At 45.1% G+C, this 17,195-nt stretch overlaps 1 long non-coding RNA gene across 1 annotated transcript; it reads left to right on the forward strand.

The window, feature by feature from the left end:
* The first annotated feature begins 1,273 nt into the window (after positions 1–1,273).
* Positions 1,274–3,613, forward strand: LOC126984508 (uncharacterized). The gene is made up of 3 exons (XR_007736876.1): positions 1,274–2,733; positions 2,969–3,015; positions 3,063–3,613. It is a non-coding gene; the product is annotated as an uncharacterized LOC126984508 (long non-coding RNA).
* The last annotated feature ends 13,582 nt before the right edge of the window (positions 3,614–17,195 follow it).

Here is a 17,195-nt window from a genome sequence, read left to right on the forward strand (position 1 = left end):
CTTCCTCTTCCATTCCCCTGTTCCTGGATTGCAAACTTCTGTCCTTCTCCTTTCCTCCTTTCTGTCCATTCTTTTCTTCCCTTCTCTTTCCTTTTTTTCCCCGTTTCCTATCTTTTTTTTCTTTTACTTCCCACTCCTTTATTTCTCTTCCCCTATATTTTTTTCTTTTACTTCCCACTCCTATATTTCTCTTCCCCCTCTTTCCCTTGCAACTTTCATTCTCATTCTTTCCACCTTCCACTCTCTCCCTCCCTCTCCTTTCTTTCCAATCTTTTCTTCCTCCTTTTCCCCGCTTTCCTATATATTTCTCTACCTGCCATTCCTCTACGTCCCTCAACCCCCTTCTCTTTCCTTCCTTTGCAACTTTCATTCTCTACGCCTTCTTACGTACCTCTCTCCCTCTCTCTCTCTCTCTCTACCTCCCTACCTTCCATCTCTACTCCCTTTTTCTCCACCTCTACCTTATTCACACAAACTCCCATTCCCTTCCTTCCCTCCCCTCCCCCTCCCCCCTTCATGTTACCTGTCACCCCCCCCCTCACCCCCCGACGTGTCACCCCAAACACCCCATTACCTTAACCACTAATGAGGGTGTGAAAAATGGTGTAGGTCCCGTCCGTCTTACCCTTTCTTGAGCGTCTTATAATTACGAAATGGACGATAATGATGATGATGATGATGGTAGTAATAATAATGATGATAGTTAATGATAATGATAGTAATAATAATAATAGTGATAAGGAAAAAATGTTAGTAATAATAATAATAATGATAAAAATGATGATAGTAATAATAATAGCAACGTAGAAAAAGTAAATCCAGGTGTAAAGGGCTAATTAGGCTACGTGGGTGGGTGTTTGAGAGAGAGAGAGAGAGAGATTTACCTCCACAAGGGGATTAAGGAACGAGAAATGAGGACTCCTGTTACATGGGGTGTGTCTCTCTCTCTCTCTCTCTCTCTCTCTCTCTCTCTCTCTCTCTCTCTCTCTCTCTCTCTCTCTCTCTCTCTCTCTCTCTCTCTCTCTCTCTCTCTAAAAGTCTGAAGAAATATTTTTAGTTTTTTTTTCATTTTTTGGTTTGTTCTTTTTTCAACTTTTTTCCCCTCCTCGGTCTCGCTTTCTTTTCCTTTCCTTTTTGTTATTTTACACTCGAGCTTTTGTCTGAGTTTCCTGCCATTGTGCTGTTGTTGGGGCTGCTGGGACTGCCGGGGAGGGGGGCGGGAGGGGGGAGGAAGATGGAGGAGGAGGGGGAGAGGTGGAGGAGGGGAGAGAGAAACTACTTGGGGTCTGGAGAGGAGGAGGAGAGAAAGGGGGGGAAACCAGCCTGAGAGAAAGAGTGAGAGAGGGAGGGAGTTCTGGCGTGGGTGAGGAGTGAGTGAGTGGGCTGTTTGAGAGAGTGAGTGAGAGTGAAAGACGCTGAGATGAGGGTTTGGACTGTTGTGGGCTGAGGAAAAGGCTGGTGGACAGGGCTGTGAGGTAGGATGGGAGGGTCTGGTAGGGTCTTCCGTGAGAGAGGATGGACTGTTTGAGAGACTGAGTGAGAGTGAAAGACGCTGAGATGAGGGTTTGGACTGTTGTGGGCTGACGAAAGGGCTGGTGGACTGGGCTGTGAGGTATGATGGAAGGGTTTGTTAGGGTCTGCCACGGGGAAGAATGGGCTGTTTGAGAGAGTAAGTAAAAGGGGCCGAGATGAGGGTTTGGACTGTTGTGGACTGAGGAAAGGGCTGGTGTACTGGGCTGTGAGGTAGGAAGTACGGGGCTGGTAGAGGGTACAGCCATAGGGAAGAAAGGGCTGCTGTGAAGTGGTATATGAGAGGACACAAAACACAAGAGCTGGAAAGTATCTGGAATTAATGATCTAGGTTTCCCCTTCTATAAGTTGCAGCTCGTTATTTTTTTCTTTTGGGGGCTTTAGAAAAAAGATCAAAGACAGAATCTGCACATTACCATATACTTTTTTTCTTGTGTCCTTGTCAAGGGTAGAAAAAAATGGTATAATGGGTGGAATGGCTGGGAGGGCGTGGGCAAAGGTTGTGAATGGAATTAAAAGAAGGGAAGGAAGAGCTGCTTTGAAGGGAGTAAGAGGGAAGGAAGGGAAGGAAAGGCTAAGATCGTAAATGGGAATAAAGGATTGGAAGAGAGGAAAGGAATGGGTGCCATGAATGGAGTAGGCGGGATGGAGTGGGTAGAACTGCTGGGAGGGAGGTTGGCAAAGAGTGAGCAGGAATAAAGGGAGCAATCAGGTCAGGGTGAACTGTTATGGGAGGGAGAAGCACAAGGCCGTGATCCCGCCACTCTGGACGCCCACGGAACGTCTAATCTGGCCGAGAGCAGCACAGTTATTGGCGAGGAGACCGCCGGGCCATTCTCGACGTAATCTTCTTCAGTGGTTCGGCGTTCTGCTTTCTCGGGCGTTCCTCCAGATGACGTTCAGGGTTGGCTTTTTTTTGTGCTCATTTATTTTTTACCTTTAGCTGCTTCCTTCACTGTAAAAAATATATATATTTAAACTTATCGGGCTCGCATTACGACTATCTTTCAAGGCTACAGAGAAGATTAACCGGGTTTTTATGGGTTACTTTCCCGTTTATGTTGTGTCACTCAGGTAAAACTATCACTAGGACCACAAAAAGTCCATGGAAATCCGAGCGACTTCTACGAGAGGATTTTTAGACAAGCAAATTTAGGTGCCGATGAGTTAAGGAATACAGGCCTTTCAAACAGACGAACTGACGTGTCGATATGTTTAGGAATACGGGATTTTCAGACAAGCGATCTCAGGTGCCGATATGTTTGGGAATACGGGATTTTCAAACAGACGAACTGACGTGCCGATATGTTTGGGAATACGGGATTTTCAGACAAGCGATCTTAGGTGCCGATATGTTTAGGAATACGGGATTTTCAGACAAGCGATCTCAGGTGCCGATATGTTTAGGAATACGGGATTTTCAGACAAGCGATCTTAGGTGCCGATATGTTTGGGAATACGGGATTTTCAGACAAGCGATCTTAGGTGCCGATATGTTTAGGAATACGGGATTTTCAGACAAGCGATCTCAGGTGCCGATATGTTTAGGAATACGGGATTTTCAGACAAGCGATCTTAGGTGCCGATATGTTTGGGAATACGGGATTTTCAGACAAGCGATCTTAGGTGCCGATATGTTTAGGAATACGGGATTTTCAGACAAGCGATCATAGGTGCCGATATGTTTGGGAATACGGGAATAGGCTTGGTTGTCTCCCGTCCATGAAAGACTATGGGTCGTATTATAAGACATTTCGCCGCCCAAGAACACCTATTTGACAAGGCTTTCGTAGGAGTTAAGTGCATTTCCAAGGGTAGTTTTATGACCCTGGTGGTAGTTTGACCCTTCCTCTGTACCGTGAACCTGAAGAAACACTCATTAGAACCCGACTGACCCCCTCTTTGACCTTTAGAAATAGCTGGTGTGAGAGGCCAAAGTGTCTTACAATATTGACCTATAACTCCCAAAGAACGTGATGGAAGAAGCCCTCGAGTGACTTACCCTTCTTTCCCTGCACTTAAGAATCCTACTGTTTGATTGATCCTGATTGACTGATACAGAGAGCAATTCTAAGCTGGTTCACATGGGCTCCAATTGTAAGCTGGTTCACATGGGCTCCAATTCTAAGCTGGTTCACATGGGCTTATTCCTAGACATGTGTTCAGTAGGGAAGGGTGAGGGGCTTGGTTGGCGTGACGAGGGCGTGGCAGAATAAGGGAGGTAGGGAGGCACTGGGTAAAGTAATGGGAAAAGGTAGATAAACAAGGTGAGAAATGTTATCATGGAGAGGAAAAGGGCTAGCAAATGTCTGCTTACTGAGGAATAATAATAAGAGTAATAATGATAATAATAGTGATAATAAAACTGCGAGCAAGTACGATATAGAAATGCACTTATGTTTATTAATACGGTGTCATTTATTTGTTTTAGTGAGTTGTTTACTTATTCATCTATTCATTCATTAATACGGAAGTGTAAAATATGACCCGTGATTAAAAGAGTAAAATATATCGTGTACAAAATGAGGATAAAAATGAAATAAACAGGATAAGCAATTTGTGAAGTCAAGGGAAGAGACATAATTGCTAAAGGAGGGAACAGCAAAACTAACGATAAATAAAGACGAGAGGATAAAGAGAAACAGATAAGGATAATAGTCCGATAAACGGAATAATCAATTGTGAAGTTAGGGGAAGAGAGACATAATTAGTAAAGGAGGAAACAGCAGAACTAAGGATAAAAGAGGGAGAGAGGATAAAGAGAATATATATAAAGCAGATAAGGATAAAATTGCGATAAACAGGATAATCAATTGTGAAGTCAGGGGAAGATAGACACAGTTAGTAAAGGAGTGAACAGGAAAACTAAGGATAAAAGAGGGAGAGAGGATAAAGAGAATACATATAAAGCAGACAAGGATAAAAGTGCAATAAACAGGACGAGCGATTGCAAGGTCATCAAAGAACATAATTAGCAAAAGAGGGAAAAGTTAAACGAAGGATAAATGAAGGAGAGAATAAAGGAGAATAGATATAAAGCAGAATGTGGAAATATTAAGCGAGGAAGACTTATGGTTAACGAGAGAGAGGTAATGAGAGAGAGAGAGAGAGAGAGAGAGAGAGAGAGAGAGAGAGAGGGAGAGGGAGAGAGAGAGAAAGGTTATTATGCAACTCGTTAATACATTCACCATCATACCTCGCCACTCTTCCATTTTTCGCCCCGATCGTAATTGCACCTGTGAACACCTGAGGAATAGATCGGAATTGCCTTCGCTTTCCCTTTCCTTTCCCTCTTCTTTGTTGTGTCTATCTCTCCCTCCATCTTCCTCTTCCCTTCCCTTCTTCTCTTCTTCCTTCCTTCCCTCCTTCACACAGCCTGTTATTAATGTTCGTTTCATGTTATGTTTTTTGGTTAGTTTCGTATCACCAAAACTAAAAACCGTAATGGAGAAATTAGCATGCGTGTATAAATGGATGACGAGGGGGATTACACTGTTTGTCTGTTTGTCTGTGTGTGTAGGCGGGTTTGTGTGTGTGTGTGTGTGTGTGTGTGTGTGTGTGTGTGTGTGTGTGTGTGTGGGTGGGTGTGGGTGTATCTATTGTTTTACCTTCCTTCTCTCCTTCCCTCCTGTTCTCTATCTCTTCTTCTCTCCCATTTTTTTCTCTTCTTCCTTACCTCTGTCTCTCTGTTCCTCCTTTCCTTCCTTTCCCTTTAATCCCACTTATCGTCTGTTCCGTCTGCTCCTCCTTTCCACCCTTTTCTATTCCTCCTTATCTTCTATTCTCTCTAGCCCTCCTTTTCTTCTGTTTTCTTTATCTTTACTATGTTATTATCTATCTTCATCTATTCAGACATGTATCTATCTAAAAAGCATCCTTACTTTATACGCTGAATGTAATATCAGAATTCTTTATTATTTACAAGTCGGATGCTGTGAACAAAAGTCATGTTAAAATAATCATGAGGAGAAAATATCGGTGCCCTCTTTGTACGATCAGAAAGTGAGTTATTGAGTTCTGTCGAGTCTGTTAGAGTGTTTTTCGTCCCTTCAGAATAAAACGGACTCAGGTACACAGCCCTACCCCCTTCCTCAAGAAAAAAAAAAGCCTAACAAAACTGTGTGTGTGTGTGTGTGTGTGTGTGTGTGTGTGTGTGTGTGTGTGTGTCGGTAAGCTGGTAACCGGAAACCATATGGCACTACTGACACACACACTCACACACACACCACAACACATCCCCCCCCCTCCCCCCCACACACAACACGACACAACCCACAATCCACCCCCCCCCACACACATACCCCCCCCCCCCCACACACACACACAAGCGAGGGGGGGGGTCGAGTGGGGTATTGTGAGGGGGGTTTGGTAACAGTATTAGCCGCGAAGCCACACAAACGACAGGTAATTGTCTTAGAGGAGGGGCCAGACAGGAGGAAGTGCAGACACACGGCACGGGCGAGCGAGCAGGGAACAGAGGCAGGGGCGGTGAAGTGCATGAACGGGACGTGAGCAGAAACAGAGGGGCGGAGGGACGTGTAGGCAGATGGAGAGATTGTTAAATGTAGCGGATAAAGAGAGACCGATACCCGTTGAGCTGAAGGGAGACGTGGTTTGGTGTAGGTAGGAAAGATAAAGAATTGAAATAGAAAATATGGAGATGGAGAGATAGTTAATTGTAGCGGATAAAGAAAGAGATAGAGAGACAAATACCCGCTGAGACGAATGGGGAAGTGATTTTGTGTAGATAGAAAAAAGAAAGGCAAAAAATAAAATAGGAATAGAAAAGGATAGAGATGGAGAGATAGATAGTTAAATGTAGCAGATAAAGAAAGATAGAGAGACAGATATCCGTTGAGCCGACAGAGACATGGTTTTGGGTAGATAAGTAAATTAGAGGAAAGAGAAAGAAAAGAAATAGAATGAAAATAGAGTAGAAAAAGATATAGAAAAACATAGACAAACCTAGATGAAGATGGATAAGCAGATACCTAACTGAAATGAACCAATATATGAGTAATAACCGAAGTAGAAATTAGCTGAACTCTTTTGTTAATTAACGAGATGTACATATGACGAAAAAAGATCAACATAACAGATAAAACGATATATATGAATAAACGACGATATTGATGTAAGGGCAGTGTAGCGGAAGAGTTGAATGGTGAATGCAAAGAGAGTTAGATAAATAAGAGGTCTATAATAATAAAAGCTTAATAAACAACGAAATGAACAGGTAAATGATGAGGTAGGTAAGTAGGTAGGTAGGTAAACAAACAGAGGAATAGGTAAGTGAAGAAATGGATAGAGGAACAAAAGGATATAATGATAAACTAGATAAAACCAGGTGAGAAGGATATAAAAGACAAATCACAGGTAGACAAAGCAAAGGGTGAACAAAGAAAGAGGACAGGTAAACGATGAGGTAGTAAGGTAAATAAACAAATAAGCTGATAAGGAATGAATACACCAACAAAGAGGCTTAATGATGAACTAGATAAAACCAGGACAGAGGCATATAAAAGACAAAGCAGCTCACAGGTAGACAAAGCGAAAGGTGAGGAGAGAAAGGGGACAGGTAAACGGTGAATAAAGAAAGTAGTCAAGAAATTAAGAGAGGAACAAAGAGACAGAATGATGTACCAGATAAAACAAATAGAAAGGCATATAAAAGACAAAGCAGCTCACAGGTAGACAAAGCGAAAGGTGAGCAGAGAAAGAGGACAGGTAAACGGTGAATAGAGAAAGTAGTCAAGAAATTAATAGAGGAGCAAAGAGACAGAATGATGTACCAGATAAAACAAATAGAGAGGCATACAAAAGACAAAACAGCTCACAGGTAGACGAAGCGAAAGGTGAGCACAGGTAGAGTGGAACAGGTAAAAGTGTAAAAGCATCCATCCACGAATACACGGGTCGGCAAATACACGGGAAGCGGGGAATGAAGGGACGGCGGGCGAGCAAATAGAGGCAGAGAGATCAATGGAAAAACAGATGGACGTGAACAGAGACAAATTAATGTAAAGCAAACAGGGTCGTGAAGCTCGGTGTGTCGTGCTATACCTGGAAACGTGCCATATCCGTAAGGGATGTTGAATGTTGAAACTTTTCCTATTTTTTTCTTTCTTTTTTTGCGACTGAGGACACAAAGCAGACAGGGTTGGAAAGTTTCTGGAATTTATGAACTAGGTATTTTTTTTTTCCTTTATATGTCGTATCTTTTTTTTTTTTTTTTCCTTTTTTACAACACAGTCCACAAAACAGACAGGGTTGGAAAGTTTCTGGAATTAAGAACTAGGTATTTTTTTTCCTTCATTTTTTACAACACAGGCCACAAAACAGACAGGGTTGGAAAGTTTCTGGAATTTATGAACTGTTATAGGTATTATTTTTTTTCCTTTGTCTTTTCTTTTTTTCTTTTTTACAACAGGCCACAAAACAGACAGGACTGGAAAGTTTCAGGATTTTATATCGTATTATTATTTTTTCCTCAACAAGTAGTTTCTTTATTTCTTTTTCTTCTTTTTTGCGATCAAGACAACAAAACAATGACTAAATCTGCACTTTCCCGCATATTTATTTTCTTGTTTATTTTTCTCAAGGTCTGAAAATGATATACAGTAATTTTTTTCACAACTTTTATCCGTTTTGGCAAAGTTTTATGGAGACGAAACACGTTGTACTTCTAAAGGATAATTGCAATAAGGATGTCGAGGATTGCTTACGTTCCTGTCGGCACCCACCTTCATTATGTAGCGTCCTTCTGATCTCCTAAAGCCTCGCCCGGGCCTAAGTGAGCCGCTAATGACCCCTATCACTTGCTATTGAACCTCGTAATTGAAGGGGAAGGTGACGTGCGCTTGCCGACTGACTCCATGATCACAGGCGTCGAGAAAATCAGTGTGTGTGTGTGTGTGTGTGTGTGTGTGTGTGTGTGTGTGTGTGTTTTGTAGATTGAAGAGGACTGGAAGTAGAAGAACAATACACTTTCGTAGAAGAAGGAAGAAAGGACTGGAGGGAAGGGAGGGAGGGAGGGTAAGAGGAGGAAGGGAATGAAAGAGAGAGGAAGTAATTTAGACAAATGAGCCAACAGCAGCATTTAGAGAAACGCCAAGACGAAGGAGAAAAAATAAGAGGCTTTTAGGCATCACACACATAGGCCTACGCACATGTATCGTACACGTTTCTGCTTACATAACCACACACTTTGTTTTCATCTTTATTCGTGTCTGCTTATGTTACGACTCTCTTTTCGCCATCTGTCTCTTCACCTTCCCTCCCTCTTTCTCTTACGTTCTCTTTAATCTCTCCTCTTCTCCCATTCTCTCGTTCTCCCATCTTTCCTTTCCTTCCGTTCCCTATATCCCTCCTTTGCTCCATTTCCCCCTATTCCTCCTTTGCTCCATTTCCCTCTATTCCTCATTTGCTCCATTTCCCCCTATTCCTCCTTTGCTCCATTTCCCCCTATTCCTCCTTTGCTCCATTTCCCTCTATTCCTTCTTCCCTCCTATTCCCACTTCGTATTCCTCCCTACTTTCCGTTTCTTCATTCTACCTTCCCTCCCATTCCCTTTATTCCGCCTTACTTTTCGTTTCCTCTACCTCTCATTTCCTCCGTTTCTCTCTAACCCTCCTTGTCTTTCGTTCCCTTTATCTTTCCTTTCCTCCCTTTCTCTTTATCTCTCCCTTCCTGCCATTCTCTACCCTTCCTTTCCCTATAGCCTCCTACCCTCCCTCCCATCTCCTCTCTCCTGTTCCCTTTCTCCCTCCCTCCCTCCCGTTCCCTCCTTTCTTCCGTTCTCCCACCAAACTTCCCTCCTCTCTAATCTCTACTTCGGTGCCTTTAACACTCTCCACTTTTGGTGAAAATTTCCTCTCCCAAAGTTCCTTCTCCCCTTCCCTCTATTCCTTCCTCCTCCTCCTCCTCCTTCTCGCCCCTTCTTCATTTGCATGTAAAGTGGCCGTGCGTCGCTGCTGTCCTCAGGTGAGTGTGTGGACAAAGGTGTATTTCGGGCACGTAAGGAACGGGGAGGAGGGGGGTGACCTGCGAACCGCCACACCCAAGACACCCCGCCCTCTGTACTACACTAAACCACACTCCTTCTGCTGCTACACTTACACCCACTGCACGTCACACCCTTCACAAGACATTATACAACACACCCAGATACACTACACACTCAACACGCACTATCTCTAAATTACACCCACCCCTTCTGCTTTCCTTTCCTTTAAACGACGTAATGCAACACAGAAACACACCCAACACACCTCTACACCCTGCAACACCCCTTTTTCTGCTACCCTTACACCCACTGCAAGCCATATACCCCAAATGATATACAACACTCTTATCTAAATACACCCCACCACACTTGACAATAGACCCCGGTACACCTACGCCGTCTTACACCCCGACACAAATCATATCGCCTTTATCCAAGTATCCACCCCACAATAATGAACCATAGATAATAACACTACACCCATACACTCAACACACCTAACCCTTATTTATTTTACGGTAAAGAAGGCATCTCAAAGGTTAAAAAAAAAGGGAAATAGTAAAAAAAACCGCTTACCTTCACCATCACACAAATGATAGATCACATACACACTCGCACACACACACACACACACACACACACACACACACACACACACACACACACACACACACACACACACACACACACACCTCTTGCTCATACCTCACCCTACCCTTATTTTTCACCCCATCCAACACCTTACTCACCCTCACCACTTCACACGCACACTCCACACCACACACCTCACCCTTGCTCTCCTTCACACCACCACATCACATCCACTCATCACCCCTCTCACCACACACTACACTTGCTCACCCCTCACACCCCTCACCCTACCTTTTAGTCATTTGTTTCTCCTCACCTGCGTTACCTGATCCCCCGCGTTAGCTTTGTACTTACCTGTCCAGGGGCGTGAGTGTCACCTGTCTTTCCGGCGGCAGGAGAGGAGCGGGCGGACCCTCTCAATTATACAAAGGGAAAAAGGGAAGCAGCAGGTCAGCAGGAGGGCGAAGAGCAAGGTGGATAGAAAGGCATTAAGGGAGACTGCACAGGGCGGGGAGATGGGATAAAGAATGAGAGAGAGAGAGAGAGAGAGAGAGAGAGAGAGAGAGAGAGAGAGAGAGAGAGAGAGAGAGAGAGAATGAGAGAGAAAGAAAGTAAATAAGTGAGATAGACACAAACATACAGACACACAAACAATCAAAAACAGATGACAAACACACAATTAGACAAACATACAAGACTAACAGCAACAAAATAATCTTGTAAGACAGAGCAACAAAAAAGAAGAAGCTTACAACAAAAAAAGAAGAAAAACAGCAACAGAATGACGTCAGACAAAGCCAAACAAAAAAGTTGAAGCTTATGACAAAAAACACAAAAAAACAAACCAACAAAAAATCATAACCTACCTTTCCCGTAATCAAACAAAAACCCCGGCGCTGTAAGTAAATAAGTAAGTAAGCGTGTAAGTAGGCCGGGAGGAGAAGAATTATGGAAGTAGGCAGATTAGATGACCCATAAATTCATCAGTGACGTGTAATTTGCTCTTTTTTTTTCCAGGTACGAACGAATTGCGTCATCAGGGCTGGGAATGGCGTAGCGCTCCCAAGGGTAAGTCCGTCCATTAGTCGAGAGGGGCCGGGAAGGGAGGGAGGGAGGGGAAGGAGAGAGGAGAGGAGAAGGACTGCTGGAAGGTAAGGGAAGGAAAGAGGTAGGGAAGGAGGAAAGAAGAGCCGGAAGATAAGGATTTTGGAAAGGAAGTAGATGGGGAAGGAGATGAAGGAAGGGAGGGAGAGAGGGGGGAAGAAGAACAACTTGAAGGTAAGGTAAAGATTAGGGAAGGAAGGGAGGGAGGGAGAGAAGAGAGGGGAGAAGAAAAGCTGGAGGATAAATTAAGTTAAAGATTAGGGTAGAAAGGAGGCAGAGAAGGAGAGGAAGAGAGGGAGGGAGGGAGAGAAGAGAGGGGAAATGGAGAGCTAGAAGGTAAGGTAATGATTAGGGAAGGAGGGGAAAAGAGCTGGAAGAAAGGTAAGGGTTAGAAAGGTAAGGAAGAAGGTAAGGAAGGAAGGGAAGCGAGTCCCACCAGGTGTTCCATTTTCCCACGCTGACTGCTTATAAACTGTGGCAGGTATAATTGGTCTATGGATTATTGGTGTTGTTTCTACTGTTGTTTTTATTGTGCTCCTTATTGCCGCTGGAGATTGTCAGGACTGAGCGAAATAATAGTGATAACAGCAGTAGTATAGTAGTAATTATTGTTGCCCTTTCCTGTATAAAAAATAAGTTTCCTCATTTCTTTTGCCCTTTACTGTAAAACTGTTTCCTTTTTTTCTTCCCCGTTCCTCTAAAACAAATCGTCCGTTTCTTTCCTACTCCTGTAAATATATAGTTTCCTCTTTTTGTGGCCCTTGGGTTGCCTCCTTTCCTCTAAAAAAAAAAAAAAATAAATAAATAAAACATAAGTTGAGCCAAGAATCAGTATAGTCCTTTCCTTGGCCTAACCTCCAAACGGAACCTTCTTTGGTCTGTAGGCAGCGGAGCGTCACCACACACCTGTATCGAGAGTGGACAGGTGTTAGTAGCAGCAGCGGGACACAGGTTGCAATGGACGGCCTTAGGAGGGGGCGGGAGGATGGATCAGCGCTGGGGACTGTTGGAATACGCGTAATAATGCATAACTCGGGTACTGTAATGAACTCTGTATTGCAATGAATTAGATTAACTGTTGGTTCATACTGCTGCTGCGAGCGTATGTCGGTCGCTCGGACGTGAGGGTCAGTGGCCGATGTTATGAAATGTAAATGGATTTCCCTCCGAGCACTGCGGCATATGTTACCGATGCGCCCGCGGCTGAAAGGATGGTAGTAGTAGTAATAGTAGTAGTAGTAGTAGCGGTGGTGGTGGTGGTGGTGGTAGCGTCGGAAGGTGTATCGTTAACAAGGTTTGGTTTATAGATGCGAGTTGAGGTGAGGTTAGTGCCGCTTGGTCCGTGATGTGTTCCCGCTCACTCTTTACTGCCTCTTGCTGGGGTTTAGGGCTCCTTGTGCGTGTGTATGTGTGTGTGTGTGTGTGTGTGTGTGTGTGTGTGTGTGTGTGTGTGTGTGTGTGTGTGTGTGTGTACTCGTCTCCATCTGTCAATATATATCTCTCTTTGTCCATCCGTCTGTTTCTATATGCTTGTAATTATGAGAAGTTCGAGTTTTTTTCTCACATCGTCCGTTTTTTATGTGATTCTGTAGGAGAGTACGTTTTTAATGGTGTTTGTAGAGTTCCGGGATTGAAGGGATTACGTTGCATGAATTTCTTATCGTATTGATGATGTCATTGTATCTGAAAGGTGAGGAGGAAGTAGGAAGTAGAACGATGAAAGGTGAAATGTGGCAGGCAAAGAGCGGAGACTTGGAAATTGTAAGGTAGCAGGGAAGGAAGAGAAAACAGAACGAGGAATAAGGAAGAGGAAGGAAGAAGTAGGACGAAGGTGAAAGGTGGGAGGCAAAATCCGGAGACTTGGGAAGGCCCTGGAAATGGTAAGAGACACGATGTAAAGGAAGAGGAAGAAGGAAGAGGAAGAGGTATAATAGATCATAGTCAGGCAATGTCAGTGGAAGAGAGAGAGAGAGAGAGAGAGAGAGAGAGAGAGAGAGAGAGAAAAGAAGAGAGAAGAAGAGAAGAGAAGAGAAGAGAGGAGAGGAGAGGAGAGGAGAGGAGAGGAGAGGAGAGGAGAGGAGAGAGAGAGAGAGAGAGAGAGAGAGAGAGAGAGAGAGAGAGAGAGAGAGAGAGAGAGAGAGAGAGGTGCTTTGCTTACCCCCGTACCGCCTGTAAGCATTCTATGGCTTCCTCCCCCCCAACATGAAGAAGGGGGGAGGGTGGGGGTGACGGGGTAATGGGAGAGAGTGTGGAGGGGAGGTTATCACTAGTAAGTATGCACGCTTCGTTTTGCACGTTTTGTGGTGGGGAGGTATTGAGGTGGGAGGGGTGACTAGTGCGTAGAAGAGGTGATGGGAGGGTGAGGGGGATGAACAGGAGGGGTGAGGTGGGTGATATTGATGGGGGAGACTTATATAAAGGAATGGGCTTGAGAGACGAAATTAAAGTAAGGTGTGATGGGGTATTGTGATGGGGTTAAGGGGAGGGGTGAAATGGGAGGTAGTGATGGGAGTCTTGGGTAATGGTGAAGGTTTATACAAAGGAATAGGCATGAAGACAAAATCGCATCAAAACTATAGTGAAAAGATATTAGTAAGTCAACATTGTTACAAAAAAAGACCTTTCTTGGTGAAATTTCAGTCTAAAGGAAAGGGAAGGTTGAAAGGAGTGGTAAAGAGAGGGAGTTGAAAGGGGGGGGGGGGTATAGGAAGGATAGAGGGACATGTGGAACGATGACTAGGGTTTCTGCACCTCCCCATAACCCCCATTCCATTCCTTACCTCATCCAACCACCCCCTCAACCCCTCCTCTCTCTCTGCCTCCCCACTCAACCCCTCTCTGCTAAATATTCTCCTCTTTCCACTCCTTCCTCAACCTCCCTCCCCTCTTTACTATTTCAGCACCTCCCCGTAACCCCCATTCCATTACCTACCTCATCCAATCACCCCTCAACCCCTCCTCTCTCTCTGCCTCCCCACTCAACCCCTCTCTGCTAAATATTCTCTTCTTTCCACTCCTTCCTCAACCTCCCTCCCCTCTTTATTATTTCAGCACCTCCCCGTAACCCCCATTCCATTCCCTACCTCATCCAATCACCCCTCAACCCCTCCTCCTTTTTCCTCCCCACTCAATCCCCCTCTGCTAAATATTCTCTTCATTGCAGTCCTTCCTCAACCTCCCTCCCCTTTTTCTTCCACTGGTCTTCCCCTTCCTTCTTTCCTCCCTCCTCACCTCTCACCTGCAATGCCTGGATTTCTTCCCTCCCCCTCACCCCCTCGCCCTCCCCCCTTTTTCTCTCTCCCCTGCACCTTTCCTCCCCCACCCCCAGCCCCTTACCTGTCTCTCCCCTGACTTTGCTGATTCCTTCACCCCCTGTCTCCCCTCACCCCTCACCACCTCCCTCTCCCATCACCCCTGCCTCTCCCCTCGTCCTCTGCCTCCCCCTTCACCCCCTGCCTCTCCCTTCACCCCCCTCACTTTCGTCCCCTTCCTCCCTCTTCACTCAACTGTGCCTCTCCCCCTCACCTCTACCTCTCCCCTCACCTTCATCCCTCCCCCTGTCTCTACCTTCCTTTTCCTTTTCCCCTCTCCCCTCCCTCACCCACTTCACCTTCCCCTCCCCCCTCCCTCCCCTCTTCCCTCCCCCCTTCCTCGCCCTCGTGCTCGCCGTGTCTTTCGTCACCTCTCAGTAGCAGGCTCGAAGTCACTCTGTTCGCTCTTGTCTTAGTCGGTAGCGTTTGAGACCGAGTGGCCAGGGTTCGACTCCTCCCACCAGGCCGGGCCGATCACACACTGTAATAATAATAGTAGTGGTAATAATGATAATTAGCTCTGTTTTCTTCTCATGGTTTAATTAATTTCATTTCACGTTTCTGTTTAACTAAAGTGATGGTGTTCTTTTAATGGGTATATAAATTTGTCTCAACGTAATTTATTTCCTGATTTACTGTTTCGTTTAGTTCGTCGTGCTCGGATCGGTCGCTACTGAAGCCAAACAAGACCCGGAAACTCTCACTGTCCAGCCTGCAACGCGTGGGACCGAACCCCGGGCCACGCGTTTCACCTAGGTTCGCTTTGCAACAGACCTAACGGAGCTTCGGACTTTGCGGTTCACTGGTCGTTAGTTCCTGGTATCGAAGTGGTGGTGTTCTGGTTTCCCATCTCGACTCCTGTGGTTCTTCAGCCTCTCCGCAGCCTAATACCATGTCGTGAGTGTTCGTAGGCAACCCTGTAGAGCTTCGTAGAAAACTGGAGCTGCGGCGGGTTGGCTCGTTTTGATGGTAGACTCGTAAAAGTAATGGAGAGTAAGTATCTGTATGTTCTTGTTATGTTCTGCCTCCTCCTCCTCCTCCTCCTCCTCCTCCTCCTCCTCCTCCTCCTCCTCCTCCCCCTCCTCCTCCCCCCTCGTAGTAATGCCCTGGACGCTAAGGGTGGAACAAGCATCAGTGTCGGAGGGAAAAAGCATTCTTGTTCAGGCCGAAAGAGAACTGTTATTAGTATTGTTATTGCGAATGGCTGGGAAGGGATGAGGGAGGAATGAGGAAAAAGAGAAAGGGAGGGAGGAAAGAACAAGGGAAGGGAGAGAAAAAGAGGGGCAAATAACGGGGGAAAGAAGAGAGGGAAGGAGGAATGAGGTAAAGAGAGTGAAGGAGGGAAAAAAATGATCAGGGGGAAATGAGAAAGGGAGGGAAGAACAGGGGAAAGAAACATGGGAACATGGAAATGCAGGCAACAGAAAGCCTATTGGCTCATTACGAGGTCGCCCGCTTGGGTGATTTAACCTGCTCGACCGCCACTCGGGGCTTGAGGAGCAGATGAAAGCACCTCGATATTGAGGAGCAGATGAAAGCACCTCGTTATTCAGTTTACTCCCGACGTAGCGAAATGACGGTCGATTCTATATTTGAAGGAGTTGATGGTATTCGCATTTACTACTTCTGAGGGAAGATTGCTCCATTGGCGGATGACTCGGTTTGAAAAGAAGCTTCTTCCAATGTCTGTGTTACATCGACTCGACTGAATGGGTAAACCGTTATTCCTAGTTCTTGAGTTGGTTTGCAGTTCAAAGAATTTGGAGTAATCGTCGTTATTGAATTTTTTCAAGTACTTGAAGACTTGAATCATATCCCCTCGTAGGCGTCTTTTCTCCAATGTAAAGAGATTGAGTCGCTTGAGTCGTTCCTCGTACGGTTGAGCCCTTAAGGTTGGAATCATCTTCGTGGCGCGTCATTGAAACCTTTCCAGTAAATCAATGTCCTTTCTGTAATTGGGAGACCAGAACTGCACTGCATACTCGAGGTGCGATCTTGCCATGGAATTATACAAGGATAGCATCGCGTCTGGTGTTTTACACTCGGAAGTTCCTCGCTATGAACCCAAGCATAGTGTTGGCTTTGTTATATACTTTTTTACAGTGATTCGTGTGTTTCAGGTCACTGCTGATAGTGACTCCAAGATCCTTTTTCTCCTGCATCGCCTGCAGAGGTTTCCCATTCATGATGTATGTGTGGTTACTATTTTGGGACCCAATGTGCATGCCTTTGCATTTGTCAACATTAAAGGACATTTGCCATTTTTCCGACCATTCGATAATGTGATTGAGGTCTTTCTGAATGATTTCGCAGTCGGTCTTTATGAGGGCCTTTCCACCCGCCTTGGTGTCATCAGCAAATTTCAGTATTGTGGATTTCAGTCCTGATTCTAGGTCATTGATATATATGATAAAGAGAATGGGTCCCATCACTGACCCTTGAGGCACTCCACTAATGACTGGAAGCCAATCGGAAGGCTGTCCGTTGAGTAGTACTCGTTGTTTTCTGCCGGTGAGCCAATCTCTTATCCACGCCCTGGAAAGGGAAGGGAAAAAGGAATGGCGGAAAAGAGCGTGGAGAAGAAAGGGGATGGGGAAATGATAGCAGAGGGAGGTATGAACAAGGGAATGAAGAGGAGAAGGGAGAGAAAATGG

This window comes from Eriocheir sinensis, chromosome 5, assembly GCF_024679095.1.
Source record: "Eriocheir sinensis breed Jianghai 21 chromosome 5, ASM2467909v1, whole genome shotgun sequence".
NCBI lineage: Eukaryota > Metazoa > Arthropoda > Malacostraca > Decapoda > Varunidae > Eriocheir > Eriocheir sinensis.